At 37.6% G+C, this 15,621-nt stretch overlaps 1 long non-coding RNA gene across 1 annotated transcript in view; it reads left to right on the forward strand.

Moving 5' to 3' along the window:
* The window catches only part of LOC113963635, a 122,136-nt gene that overhangs the window by 100,698 nt on the left and 5,817 nt on the right, over positions 1–15,621 (forward strand). The gene's annotated exons all lie outside the window — the stretch shown is intronic.

Consider the following 15,621-nt stretch of genomic DNA (forward strand, 5'->3'; position numbering starts at 1 on the left):
CTTTTGCTAAGTAAAAAGCACAAAGACCAAAGTTACGTTGGTGTGATCCTGTGATTGTCATGGCAGACTTTTTTCTGGGATTATTGCTTTTAATTTGAACTGTTCAAGGTGATTTTTCTTTCTTTCTATTTGGCACAAACCAGTGTACAGGGAAATGCTTCTGCAAGGAAACAAAATCTTCTTCATTTTGTGGAATCCACAAGACAATGAAGAACATTCAATTATACTCTCTCCAAATACATATTTAATTTCCCATGTTTCTAAAACTGTCTGATAATATTACACCATTCCTCTTTTTCTCTGTCTGTGTATATATATGCATAAATAAATATAAATATATATATATACACTACCATTGGCTCCACCACAAATGACCCTCACTCCTTATGACAGCTAGTCTTGGCCCCAAAATTATTTGATCCAAGCCAAAGTTCTTCACAGTTCAGCAACCTTTGTTCGATTCTTGCCATTCCATCACAGAGATGTTGATAAGATCAATAGAAAACACTTTATGAAAGTAACCTTTTCCTCACTAAAAGACCAGCAGTTTCGCTTTTGAAAGGGAAATGTTTCACTGAAAATGTTCATACTCCTAAAATCTCCAATTAATTTCCAGCTGAATTGCTTATATTCCAAATAAAAATTTAAAAAATTATTTTATGTTCAGTTTCATTTCTCTATCTCTCTTTGCTTTTTAAGAATTTATTTCTTTTTTGTCGAAGAAAGCAACGTAATAATAGTGCATACATTATTTTTCAATCTTCATTTTCCACTGATTTCTCAACAACACACAATGAAACTCTAGTTTGTAAAGTCATAGTATGCAAAAGCAAAGGAAGCTGCTGGAAGAAATGTGCAGTTGATAAGATGATTAAAGGTTATTTTCTTGCTTCTTGGACATGGATCTTTGCATAACACTGTACTTTTTTATTATCAAATAGCAGGATTTTTCAACTCCACCATTCTTGGAGACAGTCCTGAAATCCAGCCAGAAAGCTCCACTGTTTTAGTAACCAGCCTGCATATTAAGTTATATAGGATGACCAGGTGTCAGGTAGTCTATGGTCCACTCTAGTAACCCACAGCATCCTGGGTAAATTTCAGTTTTCCAATATTTTTTTCACTAGTAAGTGAGTCTAGCTGTCTGAAAGACTGCCTCTCACACTGTTAGATTTTTCTGCTGTAGAAACTAAACGTAGTGAAACACAAGTTTCTGGGACTAGAGCCAGGTCACTCTCAGTTCAGTGGCCTTATCTTTGAATTTACAATTAAAAGCTCATGCATGTCTCCTTTCATGAGAGGCAAACCTCATTCTTTCAGTGATCCATCACCTCAAATATCAAACTGGTGCTACCAGTACGCTGCATCTTTGCACACATGATGAGATTTTGCTGGCAAAAATTGCTGTAGAATTTTATTCCTCCTTGACTGAATATCTGTCATTTCCAAACTGATGTTAATTGATGCATCCTTGCTGTGGTGGTGGGAGTTTCAGAACAGATGTTAATACAGCAATGAGCATGTTAAGGAAATTTAAAATATAAAAAGACTAACTTTGGCATAAAGTCTGTATATGCTACTGCAGATTTATTGAAAAGCAAAATAAAGAATATACTTAGCTGCAGAGGGTGGGGTCCGAAATTAATACAGTCACAGCATTTTTCAAACTAAATCTGCATGAATAGATCTAATTCCCTTCTTCCTCAAGTAGTATTTTAAATGTACCACATATCTTTTTCCTGCACTAGGTAAGCATCTGGAATAGTAGGGCTTACTGATACACAGTTTTTCAATCTAGCACTAGCATCCAGCACAAGAAGCACAAGTCAGCTAAACTTAGAAAATACTGCTGCTAAATAATTACACAGTGTCTTTAAATTATGGCTTACTGTTTCTGAAAATGACTGTATCATCCATCAAATTACACTTTAAGCTTTTTAAATAAATATATAATGTAAATATATTTTGTAAGATTACATATAAATGCATTTTTTATTTTGTATTCATATTTAATACTAAGTCCATTATTTGAGATTCAGGATGGGATACATCTAAATGTGAAGCTTTTATGCTGCCCTGTAAGTCATACAGTGTAGTTAAATATTAAGATTTTATTAGACAGTTACACAGTATTCAGTTTTAATATGGAATACTTAACTATGTTCATTATTGTTTATTTAGACTCATGTAAACTGACACTCTTGAAATAAGCAAGCTTTAAAATGTTAATATAAATGTTATGATTCTTTTAATTGCAATAGACATCTCATTAAGTAATTTAATAGCAGTGGGAACTCTTACCAATACATAAAAAACCATACTTTGCCCAGGTTTTACATACAGTACAACATGATGGAAATATTTTTTTCCACAGTGATGCTCATCAACTTTCTCTTTGCTATCCATATCCTGAGTGAGAAAGCCTCAGCAGCAAGCTGCCTTGATGGGCAGGATTAACTGGCTTAAACCAGAGCACCTTTAGCAAGGCTGTGCCTGTCTGCTCAGAATTAACCAGCAGGACCTGTCAGAAGCAGCATCATAGAGCTATCTAGACCATGGCCATGGCAGAATCAGTTCTTCACCTAGGTGGAGAGAAAAACATGCATGACATTTCCATTACCTAAAAGGCAGAAACATTTGGTTACTTGGTTCAGCTCATCAGCAGGACAGCCTGTAGCTGATTAGCCCTTCTCTCAGTAGTAGGCATTACTACAGTCAGAGGGAATTACTAAACGTGGTTTCGGGGGACTGACGTTAATTTGGCTTGCCAAAATAATATGCAATTTTTTAAGGTGTTTGTGTTAATTAGTTGTATAATTTGATGTGATGTGATTGGGTTTGCACAAAGAGAAACAGAACAAGGTTTGCTATTAGAAGTTGCAGTAGAGGAATCAAGAGGTGGCACTTAAATAGCACACAGTATGAATTCGCAGTGGTGAAACGTCTTAGTTCATGATCTAATTATACAATGGGATTCCCTTTCTCAAAAGCTAAAACTGTTTTAATTTATACTTTTTCTTTTAAGATGTTTTATTTTGATTACTATACTACTAATTCCTGTGCACCTACTATTTTACCTCAGATTAAGTCACTTTCTATATCCCATTTTGGCCTGTTTTGTATAATATCCCACTTTCACCAGAAAAGGAATATGTAAAATAATAAAATTAGGCAATTTATAGTTTGTGTAATTCTTCACTTAATCTCTCTGCCTGCCTTCTACTCTCTATTCATTAACTCTTTCACAACTATTATTGGCAATTTAAGCTTCTTTCCTACCTACAAAATGGTAATCGGTGGTAGCACTGACGTCAGAATTACAGTTTCTGCCAGGCTAACTGATAACTGTGTAGTCTGGGAACTTAGAAACATGATGAGGTAGTCAGCATCCTCTCATTAAAAGAGTTTGCTCCCTGATGGCTGTTGGAAAAATTTTGGAACTGCACTGACAAGTATCTGCTGAGGACTCTGGCTGAATTAAAGCATTGTTTGGGTTTTTTCCTCAGGATTTACTGATTATGGGAGTAGACAACTGAAGCAAATCTCAGAAACAGCATACTCTTCCACGTTTCTCTGTTCTTCTCATCCTTCTTGTCTATTTGGACAGCAGATTCTTTGGGCTGATGGCTGTTTCCTCCTATGTGTTTGTACAGTGCTCTGCACACTGAGTTGCCAGTCCTGGCAGCGGCCTCCAGGCACAGCTCTCATAGACATTCCAGTTAATTAACTCACAGCTCTCTCCCATCCTCTGACACCCCTCACCTAATATTTTAACATTTCATGTCATCTCCACTAGGAACAAGAGGTAGGAGTTTATTTATCACTAATTCTGTGGGGAAGGAAGTCTGAAACATATGGTATGCAGTATATACACTACCTAAATTTAGCCACATATTTACTCAGATTTGTCTCCTTAAGCTGTTTGGGTTGTTAATGGCTACTGCTTCAGATCACCCTGATGAGGGACTGTTGCCCTCCATGTATTGTCAAGTGCCAAAACTTAGGCATGGACGCTCGTCAGGATTTCCATTTCTATCCTTCTGCAAAAAAGCCCTGTGTTTAAAAACCTCTCTCCATTGGGGATGGTCAAGAAGAGAGAAACTTATTCTCATGTTGCTTGAGAAAGGTCCTCTGGGGACTGAGGTTTCCTACAAGCTTGCTGGGCAATGGGGAACCTTCTCACACACTGCTGAAACTTTGCCTGAATCTTGCATGCCGGTGTGCATCTTCTCAGAGATGTTTACAAATCTCAGAGTTGTCTCAAATTTCATCCAACACCAGTTTTCTATGATGCAAGGGTCCCTTAAAAAGGTTTCACAGAGCTCTCTTCTTCAAATTTCTAAGAGACACTGCATAGTTTGTGAGATGCTCTGTTCAATATCTAATCCCTGTGAAAACGCCCTGTAGTTTAGGTATGACTTCATATAGAATAGCAAGTCCACCAAACACGAAGGAGGGAAGAGTTATAACAGATTCTTTGTCTGAACCATCAAGGTTTGGGAGATATGAGCTTACTAGCAGGAGGTTTTCAAAAGCCTGAGGTACATAAAGATTGGTGTCAAAGGAAGCATGTGTAGTACGCAGTGGAGTGGAGTTGGTATTACTAGTGGTAGCTAGTATAAAAGGCTATAATTCCATTGACAGGTTCTATTAAGGGAAAACAGGGAAAAAAATAAAACCCAAACATTTCACTGGCACAGGCCAGAACTGAGTATGCCTGGACAGATTCCAGGTAATTTCTATTAGGTGCAGCAAGAGTGCTGGTATCCATCAGGGTGACTATCTGTACAAAGCTGAGCTGTCCATCATGGGATCACCTGAACCCTTTATGGATTATAGACTTATAATGCTCACATACTTTGCTATTTGTTTTCGATTTGAATATCAGTTATTACTGAAACCATATTTGTTTCAGCTTGAGCCACAGCAACTTATAGTTACTCCTCAACCCCTTATGAACACTACCTGTGATACTGACCAGTATTACCTGTTTCTGATATGGCCTCAGTTGTCTGTCTCTTTGACTGCCATTGCCTATCTTATGCATAGAATTCAAGCTCATGAAGAATGAATTTCTGTATTGCTTTCAAGCTTTTGCAGAATGAGCTTCTGTATTTTTTTCTGTATTTTCTATCCCATCTATCACAATGGTGTCCGTGACTGGGAACACTAGGAACTACTTTAATGTGAATACTAAGCAAGATTGGTAGGAAAGGATTAACATGTCTGAAAGACACTAAAAAATTAGCGTGTAATTTTGTCCTCATATAAGAGGAAGTTGTAAGACCAATGGCTTCATCACTTAATATAAGCTTCTCCGAAACAGTACAATAAACAGACTTAAAAAATTCTCATTATTATCAACTCCTGCATTGTACTTGTGTAAATGTCTCTTCTATCAGAAAGATATGTCCGTCAACCTACTATTAATTTACCAAAAAAAAAAAAAAAATTTCTTGAGGAAACCTGTTATATTAGGTTAGGTTGACTTCTACAGTTTTATAGTATAAATATAGAAATATTTCTATTGATGTAGTAAAGTTATATCTTCATTTATTTAATGAAATGTGGTAGCAATTAATGTAAAATCAAGGCATAAGTACCATGCTAGTAACTAGGACAGGTTAACCCAGCCTATATAAATCTGTTAATTGTAAAAGAACTAGGAGAAAGGTGGATTGGTCCACTGAATATGAAGAAAACTTTTCATATTTTGCTTGGATATAAAAGAGGAAATGGATATAGAGATTAATAGTGATTTTCCTTAGCAGAACTGCCTTCTCTTTGTTTCCCTCTCTCCTGTTCCCTCCACTTCACCAAGTGATATAGTCAGGACTCTAGCCAGGCAATTTTCCTACTTTGTGGTAAATTACAGAAGTAGCCTGAGAATAATTGCTGAATAAATGATTTTAAATTCATCAGTGGTATCACTACTGAAGGAGATACAGAACAGACAGCTAAGCCTTACCTAGAAAAGCCCTGCAAGGCTGTAATTTCCTAGGCACCTGTATACACTGAATTATGAACTGTATATGAACTTTTAGACTCATGAAATGCCACAACAGAATTTTCATCTGTGTCAGTGACACTAAAATTTTACCTGATGTGTTCACACATAATTTTTCTGGAGGGTCTGAAAAGCTTGGAGCCTCTCGTAGCATCATTTTTGTTCCTGTTATTCACATATATTTTCCCTGTGAAGTACATTACAGCTTGGGAGTGCCCAGTCCTGTGAAAGGTAAATTAGTCAGAGGTACATAAAGTCAAAAGCCTCACAACAGAAGTCACAAGGAAATCTTATAGAAGAGAATGTACTGACACTATGGAACAGTTGTTGTAAATATGTAGGTTCCTTCTCTTTATAACTCATGATTTCAACATGTTCTTCAGCTTTTGAAACAGGGCTGAATTCTCCATGCTTCACCTTATTTCCATATTTAATTAATCTAATTTTTCAGTCAGTATAAATTCAAATACCAGTTTGAATGAAATGTCCCATTAAAAAAAAAACGCAATGAAAAATTGTTGAAACTTATTCTGGCACTTGAATACAACAGGCCAACAAATTAAATTTAAAAAATTGTCTATGTGTACCTAACTTTAATCTACCTATTGTCAAATAAGCCCTATATATGCACTTGAAAATGAGTTACCATTCATGCTAAGTTGAAAATTCTTTTTTTTAACTTTTTAGCCACAGACTTTTTCCTAAGATTTGTAAGATTTTACCTTAAAGACTTCACCTTAAAAATGTCCTATGTTTTATTCAAGTGTTCTCTGATGTTTGGATCTTGAATAAAACTACAAAACAACATCATGTAATGGCTTTTGACTTATGGACACACTAATGTCACAGGTTAAGTGGTTTATTTGAGGATCTGTAAAATGTCAAAACAGAGAAACAGCAATATAATTAGACTGCATCACAAGGTGTTTGCAGAAAGGAGGGAAAATGGTCCATTCAACCTTAACTTTCACATTCCTGACTTGTAAGTACTAATGCTGTCTCATCTAGGTGAGACCAAACATGTTATGGAATTGTGCAGTAAGATCATCAAATTAAACAATTAGGTAATACACTTAAAAAGTTATTTTTAATAAAGGTTTAAGAGTAATGAGGCAACAAGAATTCACTGTATGGTAACATTTCATAATAAAACTCAGTTACGCAGCAAAACTTTTAGCTTCCCCTTTTTGCCTTCCAAGAAAATGCTGCTACTTTCCAAAAGACATTATGCTTAATTAATCCCTAGTGCCATTGAGGGATGCTAGCTGTGTGTTCCACCACCAGAAGCAGTTTGTATACAACAAAGATGGCAGGTAAATTTGCACAACTACCCACCAGCAGGGATTTTGCTATTAGACTGGGTGTAATTCCAAACTCTATATTTACCTCTAACTTTCCTTCTTTCTGGAGTAACCTCACAACCCTGTATGTGTTTCTGAGCCATTTGTTTACATGCAAAATCTGATGACATTACTAACTTTCCTCTCTCTTTAGTCTATTTTCTTCTTCTCAAGATTCACTTTTTGCTTTTTTCTCTGCCACCTTTGCAAAATCTACTGAGACAGAAGGCTAACTAGCCCTCACTGAGCCTGTGTTCCTGAGGCTAGGTTACCAAGCTGCCTAACTTAGAACTGACTGCAGTATCTCCATCCTATGTGCAGTAACTTCTGTCTTCTGACTACAATATAGACATAAATTTAGCTCAAGAACCTTTTGGGCAGGAAGGCTGTCTTTTTATTACATGCTCAATATCCATTATAACACAACCTGACTCCTAGTTCAGGGCCTGAAGGCATTTCACAATGTAAATAATAGAAAATAATGATAATAAAAAGAAAATTTTCATCATAAGGAACTTGATTAATCTTCTACGTCCTGGGTGAAAGTATCTGTATTTGGATAAAGTTTTACAATTTTTGTTTTTTGTTTTAAAATAAAGTGTCAATTAAGATTAATTCCCTATTTCCCCTGATTTTCATGCAGATATATTTACGTCTCAGTATTACAGTGAGTTCCCTTAATTGATGTTTAAAATGCATCTCTAAAATTACTGTATCATCCCTAATTTAAGGTTATGGAATCTTCCCAGCCACAATTGTATCTGGGTAACAAATTGTTTGTTAAATGGAAATGGAAATTATCAACTACATGAATTATTTCTTCTGTTACTCTTGCAATACAGTGCTTTGATTCACTTGCTGTTAGAGACTCACTGTGACATGCAGCATTGTTTTCAAGATGCCTACATCTCCCAAAGGTATCATCATGAGAATCAGAGGTCTCAGCAGTTTTTTGATGGCATGGGATTTAAGGCAATATATATGCACACTACTTTCTCATTTGAACATTACCCCTAACAGCATATCCAACTTTTCCCATCTTTAGCCTACAAGAGAGCAATCAACTTGTTGTAGACTTGCAGTTTTGAAGAACAGATGATTTGATCACTTGGAGGTCTACCTCTAGATCAGTAGTACCTGTTCTATAGCAACTGCACATGAGAAGGAATAAGTTTTCGTTTAGGTGAATTTGCAGAAACTTTTCTACGTTTCACAGTGATTCAAACTAATGGTACAGGCTTTTATTTTACTGTTGTCATGTGTTCAAGTCCCTCTTTTGGCCTATTATGCAGCACAGAAAATAGTTTATGGCAAAGAAATAATTTAAGAAAAATCAATAGAAGAGACTTCTATGTCAAAATAATTGTCCATACACAGATAACAAACAACATAGCAAAAATATGGATTAGTACCAATTTAATCACTTTTTCAGAAGTTAATAGACAGACCTGCCCTAGCCAAATTAAATTTTAAGAATAATTTTATAATATTTATGTTGTAGCACTTTGTGTTGTAAATGTTTCTGTGGGAACTGATTCTCCCTTCAATAACAGTCAGAGATACTGTTTCCACAATTTTATGTAGACTGTTTACTTGGAGTTTCCTAAAGTTTTTTGGCATGTAGCTCATGGTTATGGGGGCTACAGCATTTACACCATTCTCTACTTCTTGTAACCAAGCCCTATTTTCTTAAGGATGGGGCACAATGTGGTTGAGCTTGGGATGAATATGGTGAGGAAAGACCATCAAAACAGGGAGATCAGATATGCATAAACCACTGTAAAAACCTTAATTTGCCTGCTATCACCTTAGTGGAAAATTAAGCATGTCTTTCTTTCTACCTCATTAGTATATGACACCTTGAAGGGGCTGACGGCAGACCTATCCTTCCCAGATTTTTTGTATTAGAGACAAGTCTGTCATCTGAAGAGGAAGGATGCTTCACCTTCTCGGAGCTTCCAGCCTTTGTCCCCACCATCCTCCCAAAGATAGCCTTTTTTTCCATTCTTCAATCTCTCCTGTGAACTTGCCCATCTGTTTCTATTTACTACGGGATTGCCCTCTCCCACACTCCCCATACAGTCAATGAACCACACAGTACACTCCTCCTGTTTCTTCCTCCCCCAAGAGTTTGCCCGTGGCAGCTCTCTCCCTCCTCCTTCTGAGGAAATGTTTTCCCAAGCAAGGGAGCAGATTGCACAGGGATCGCTGTCCCTGGGGCTTGTGTGGCAACCTGCCTCTGGGCTATGAGAGATTCCCAACTGACCTTGCAGCTCTGCCAGCTCCCTGTTTCTCCCTGCCACCCACAGGCTACTCAGCTCGAACTGCAGGACAGGCAGCACAGTAGCACTGCATGCCGATGTGTCTGTGCCAAGGGATATCGCCAGAGGTGATGTAAAACTGGTGCAGCTTCTCTGGGAGGACTTCCCACCTTAAGGCACACATCCACATGTGCATGCCGTGTTTCCAGCACAACAGTTCCTTAATGAGTGCATTACTTCTTGCTCACTCACCCCTTGGTGTCTCATCTTGCTCAGAGCAAGATGTTGCTTTCTTGAGCGCTTATGTAGTATTTGGTGCACAAACCCTGTGAAACCAAGGCTACACAGCAATAAAAATGTTAGCAACAGACAGAAGTAGACTTCAAAAATAAAGGAAAGAAACAAAACCAGAGCTAACATGATAAAAAATTCCAAAATAATAGAAGGGTCAATAAGGAATTTTCATCCTTGCTCTCCTATCACTACATGAGGGTAAAGAAATACTGCCTGAAAGTAAAAGCTGGTCTTTGGAAACTCATGAAAAGAAAATATTTCCTCTTCCTAGTGTGGTAATAATTGCCCTTGTTCACCAAGGCCATGTACTCTATAAGATAGTTATATAGATAGTACCAAATACTTACAGTTGTCTGTTTTGTAAGAGGGATACTAATCACAAGATTCAGGCTTTAGGTCAATCTCTGTTAAAGACAAGGAGGAGACCGTATACACTAGTTCTTTCAGAGAGATTGAATATTAAACTCAAAAGACTTATTGTCTGATCCTGTATGGCAATTTCTACTGTAAAGAGAGCAAGAAAGATGAAGAAGGCTGAAGGATCAGGAGGAAAGGTATAATGGGGGGGGGGGGAATCCATTAGAATAGAATGAGCACAAAAGAATGGTAAAGAAAAAGGCTTGAGCTGATGTTTAGGCAAATTCTCCTTTACTTTGTTCCAGTTTAATGTTTTTCTGGGACTCTGAAGATGTTTTATTAAAGACTATATATTTACTTGTGATTTATAGAAACATGCTTTTGAGGATCTTATTATTTGACTTGGAAGCTACCTCCAGTGTTTACCTAGATGATTACCTCTATGCAGTAAGTCTGACTTTCTTCCCAGTTCCATTTACAGTAATACTGATCTATTACTACAATTAATTAATCCTAGAAAGGAACATCAAGCAATTAGAAATTTGTGAAGACCGGATACCATGTGCTGCTACAGTTACAGAAAGTACATATTATAAAGCCCACTACTTGTGCAGCAGGTGTAAAGAAAAAAACTATCTACTTTAAAAAAAGATTATTGAAGAAATATGACTGAAAGATATTTAATTAATGCATGAAGTAGAGAGATATCAAATGATTGATTGACCATTCCGGACATCAAGCTAAACATTTGATGAGATTTGAACAACTTTTCTTTGGTTTTGATCCTCGTATCTTCCATCGCCCTGGCCAGCCAGCCCTCAAGAAAGAAAGAACTAATTTTGTCCAAAATACTGAGGCAAAGTTAATATTCTGTATGCTACTGGCCCATCTGAAATTGCAACTGGGTGTAGTTTTACCTGGAAGCTGGAACAAAGCGTCTCAAAGTGGATCAGTGTCATTGCATAGCATGCATTTGCAGCGGAGCTATTCTGATCCATGTGTTAGAGTTACTCCTTTCCAATATTTGGTGGACTGTCCTCTACACCGAGTGAACTTGACGTCTTTAAAAAATTGTTCTTTTAAATAAAATGTAGCCTGGAAACAGAGTCCCTCCCCAGAAATCAAAAGCACTGACCGTAAGAATAGTATGTCCACCCATCAAAGCAGTGCTCCAGTTTTCAGTTTAACTGGTAGCTCGTTGTTTTGAGAAAACGTAATAGGGAATGCCAGTGAATCCTTAAAACATAGAAAACTTAGTCTGGGACAGAAATATTCCATGCACACATCCATCTCATTGAGTGACTTTAGTGTTTCTAAGTTTTGTCAGTGATCATGCAAGACAGTAATTGCAGCCTAAACAAGTAAAGAGCAAGTGTATCTTTTTTTAGGTTGCTCAGCTTTCTATTCCTGCTGTGTTCTCCTTTATATTAGCCCCTATTCCATGCCCCAGGGCTCCTTACCAGCTCCTCATTAAGGCATGCACCTTCTTGTGGCTCCCTATCAGCCTCCTGCACTGCAGCAATTAACCCATTACTGTACCAAGTACATGACTGTTGCAGCATTTATTTAGATTCATAATGCGGTCTCGTTGCATGCCAGGTTTTAAAATTAATTTTGAAGGAAACAAGAGATGTGTTAAAACAGTTCAGGTTTTTCCAAAAATAGATCATGTCATACTGCTCTCATAACTTTCTTTCATAAATAATGAGGTTTTTCTAAAGAAAGGAAATACAATAGATCCCAGTCCTCTTGGTATCTGTAAATGATATTACAGGGCATTGCAGGGGGAGGGGTATTATTTAAACTAGAGAAAGCAGAGATCAGTTGGAAAAACTGTGAGGAACTGATTGGAGAAGAGGTAACTGTTGATTGTGCTGAAAACAGATCTTTTGGGATGGACAGAGATCAGTGATCTAATACTACACATAATGCTCTTAGTACTGATCGTTTTGTAGGGCCATATTTTCATTAATAACCACATTTCAGAAAGGGAATATGTTCAATTGAAATTTTCTGATTACACAAAGCTGGGAAAAATACCAATAATATAATAAGCAGAGAAAAGGGAAGGAAAGGAATGAGATGAGATGAGGTTAGATCCTGGAGTATAGCCTCTAGATGATATGCTTCAGAAAACAAATAATGAAGCTGGTTTTAGGAACCCAGTCTGAGTGGATAGCATTGCTTCAGAAGCTGGCTAAAAGAAGAGGTACAAGTTGGGTACTTAAACAATTTGGATTATTTTCCTTACTAATAAAAGTTGAGTGTGAGCCTTAGATAAGTTGTGCCTATACTAAATAAAAGTGTGATATGGGAGAGTTATCTGGAAATGGTGGGTTTTTTTCTGTTTTTCACTGAATGCCATTGCTCTGACAGAATACAGTCAGACAGTGTACAGCTTGGGTCACCCATTTTATAGCACCCATATGCAATAAAATTTATTCAAATCGGGACAAGCCCCAAGGTGTATGGGAGACTAAAAGTGCTTTGCTTGTTTACACAAACAAAACAAAGTCTGAGAGAGAACATAACTGTTGTCTATAAATATACAAGGAGGGAGAAGAGCTATTTAAAGGATGATGTTGACATAAAAACAAATGGTTATAAAATGGCGGTGAATAAACTCCAACGGGAAATTAGAAGGAAGCACTGGAATGATATCCTGTAGCAGCCCTCCAACAGGAGCAGAGGGAGCAAGAAACTTCACTGGTTAAAGCATGAAACTTGAGTACTTCATGAAACCAATTATGTGATATGTGGTTGACAACAAAAGCTGGGTTTTGAACTTGATGCAGGAGGTCCTTTTAAATCCTATTTCCTATGTTTCCAGGGGAAGCTGATTTAAATCTTCAGCAAGAGATGTCTTAGATGCTGATAACAATAATTAATACCTTACACTCCAGTAATACCCTTCCATCTAAAGACCACAAAGCACATTGAACACATGTGGGAACTAAACATCCAAATATCCACCTGTGTTGTTTCTGTTATTTTGCAGCAAAGAAATTGTGATGCCCTGAAAAACTCTTTTTGGATCACTTGGAAAAATCTGTAAAAATGAAGAATAGACCTCACAGATCTCCTAGTTTTAAGAATAAACTTGTAGTTCTGAAAATTGTCATCATGTTTCCAAGGCTTTCTAATTCCAGAAAATGTATGAATTGTATACAATTGCTTGTACAAAGCTATAAGCCATATGCTGTTTAGCTTAAAATGTCAATGAGCAAGTCAGCAGCAACAAGAAAATGAAGGTGTTTGTAAATGTTGCATTTAAAAAGCATTTAGAAAAATGAGAGTGGTCCTCCAAAGATGTATGCATCTTCAAAATCAGAACAATGCAGTATTTCACAGTCATTAAATAACGTGTCACGTAGCTACAAACAAGAATCATATAGCTTGAAAAAATGTTGTTTTCCTCTTGGGGATTTGGAACAACACCAGTTCTGTGTGTGTTAATTCCCACTCTGACTTCCACCGGGAAAGGCGCCAGGGGTGGAAAGGGATAGAGAGCAGTCGTTCCCTGGCTCTGCTCCTTGCCCTGAAACTCTTCCCTCTCAAACCTGCAGAACCCCAGCTGCACTTGCCAGTATTCAAACAGGCATTCAGGACACAGAAGAGACTGAACACACTGGTTTAGCTCTTTTCTGAGGGCTTAAAATCCTCTGTCTTACCGCTACTCTTCCATCTCCATCGCAGAGACATGAGTCTTTAAGTCCGTCTGATTTCTTGCTTTCATCATGTTGATCTCTAAACAGTGAAGCTCTGTATACAAAGATGCATTCAGAGGAAGAGCTGATTTGTGTCATTCCCACCTACCAATGTCCTCATGTTTCTTCCATTGTCGTGTCAGATGCTGGATATGGTCTCTGAACAGAGCAGCTGAAGCCATTACCTTCTGCTCCTTCAAATTCCTTCACTCTGTGTCCTCTGCCATCTTCTTTACAAGCCCCAGGCAAAGGTGAGACAGATAGTCTTCCATGCCTGTGTAGAGCCATACTCCAAAAGAACTGTCTCTGCCCAGAAAAATATATACTCTAAGCCAAAGGAAGCCACACGTGTAGCTGAGAACAGAAGCTGGCTGCAGTGGTGTGTAGACTCTGTTAAAAGCAGGTGCTCGAAACAAGACCAAGCACCTTCCCACGGTAAACCAGCCCTAAGGATGAAGACTACAGTTCAGCAAACTTGGGGTTGGAAGCAGTGTTGTGCTGGGTGCAAGGAGGGATGGGAAAGACAGACAGAGAACTCGTCAGGCGTCTGAAATTATTCATTTCAAGAAAGTAACTTATTCTCTAGGTGACCAAAATTTACATAGACTTATTTGTAATTGAGAAAGATACAAGCATGTAGAGGACTGATGGTTAGACTGCTCCCATCCCTTACATGCTGCTGGTTCTACTGGACTGTAATCTCTCCATTGACCAGAACAGAGAGCCTTGTTTTTCCAAAGCTCAAAAAAGTGAGGTCATGATCCTTATAATAACATACAAATAATGAAAATAAATAACAGGAATTCCAATACACAAAAAGTCCGGATTCTGACCACAAAAATATATGCTCTAAGTCAAAGGAAATTGCACACATGTAGCTGAGCACAGAAGTTGGCTCAGAGCCCACTTGTAACTAAGCGATGCATTTGAGGACAGAATAGATCCCATTGTCTCTTGAGAGTTTTTTAATTTTTCTTTGTTTTTCTCTAGGACATGAATTACCTAAACTGAAAAACAGAATTTTTTATCCAATGTATCTAATGTAACATCTCTGATAGGCAATTTTCTTTTTTCTTTTTATTTTTTAAATCAGTTACCACTTTAGAGACTGCTGATCAAGTTCTGTCCTGATTCATTTCATCCAAGACAAGGGGTGAAGGGTTTCCTCCCTTGAGTTCACACACACCCTTTCCAAGGCCACACGTTTCCACATAGGGACTAGAAGATAGGCAGGGTGGAAAAGTGTCCTTTCTGGCTTTCCTCAACTTACAATATAGTTTTACTGGCCTTCCCTTGGTTTCTGCCACTGCCTCTTTTTATGGACCTTCTGAAAAGCAAAGTGAAATATAAAGATTAATACAGTTGCAAACCATGATATCTTCCAAGCAGTTTTTCTGCAGAGTTTTAGAGCAGTGGTGCCCATTTCTCCCTCTTCCCCCCCACTCTTAATTCCAGCATTTTCTGTCTATCTTCCCTGAAAATCTCTGCAAAACTCATAGAGAGGAAAAGTGACAGAAAGTTTTTTTCTCTACTTTGCTGGAGAAAGATGATAGCATTAAAAAGATATTTAGCCTAAAATCTCCTTGTAGCTGCTGCTTCTGACCTGGGACACACTGAGATCATCTCAGATCAGCCTTTTTAGAAAGATCTGTACA

The sequence above is a fragment of the Neopelma chrysocephalum genome, unplaced genomic scaffold, assembly GCF_003984885.1.
Source record: "Neopelma chrysocephalum unplaced genomic scaffold, ASM398488v2 Primary Assembly neopelma1_25, whole genome shotgun sequence".
NCBI lineage: Eukaryota > Metazoa > Chordata > Aves > Passeriformes > Pipridae > Neopelma > Neopelma chrysocephalum.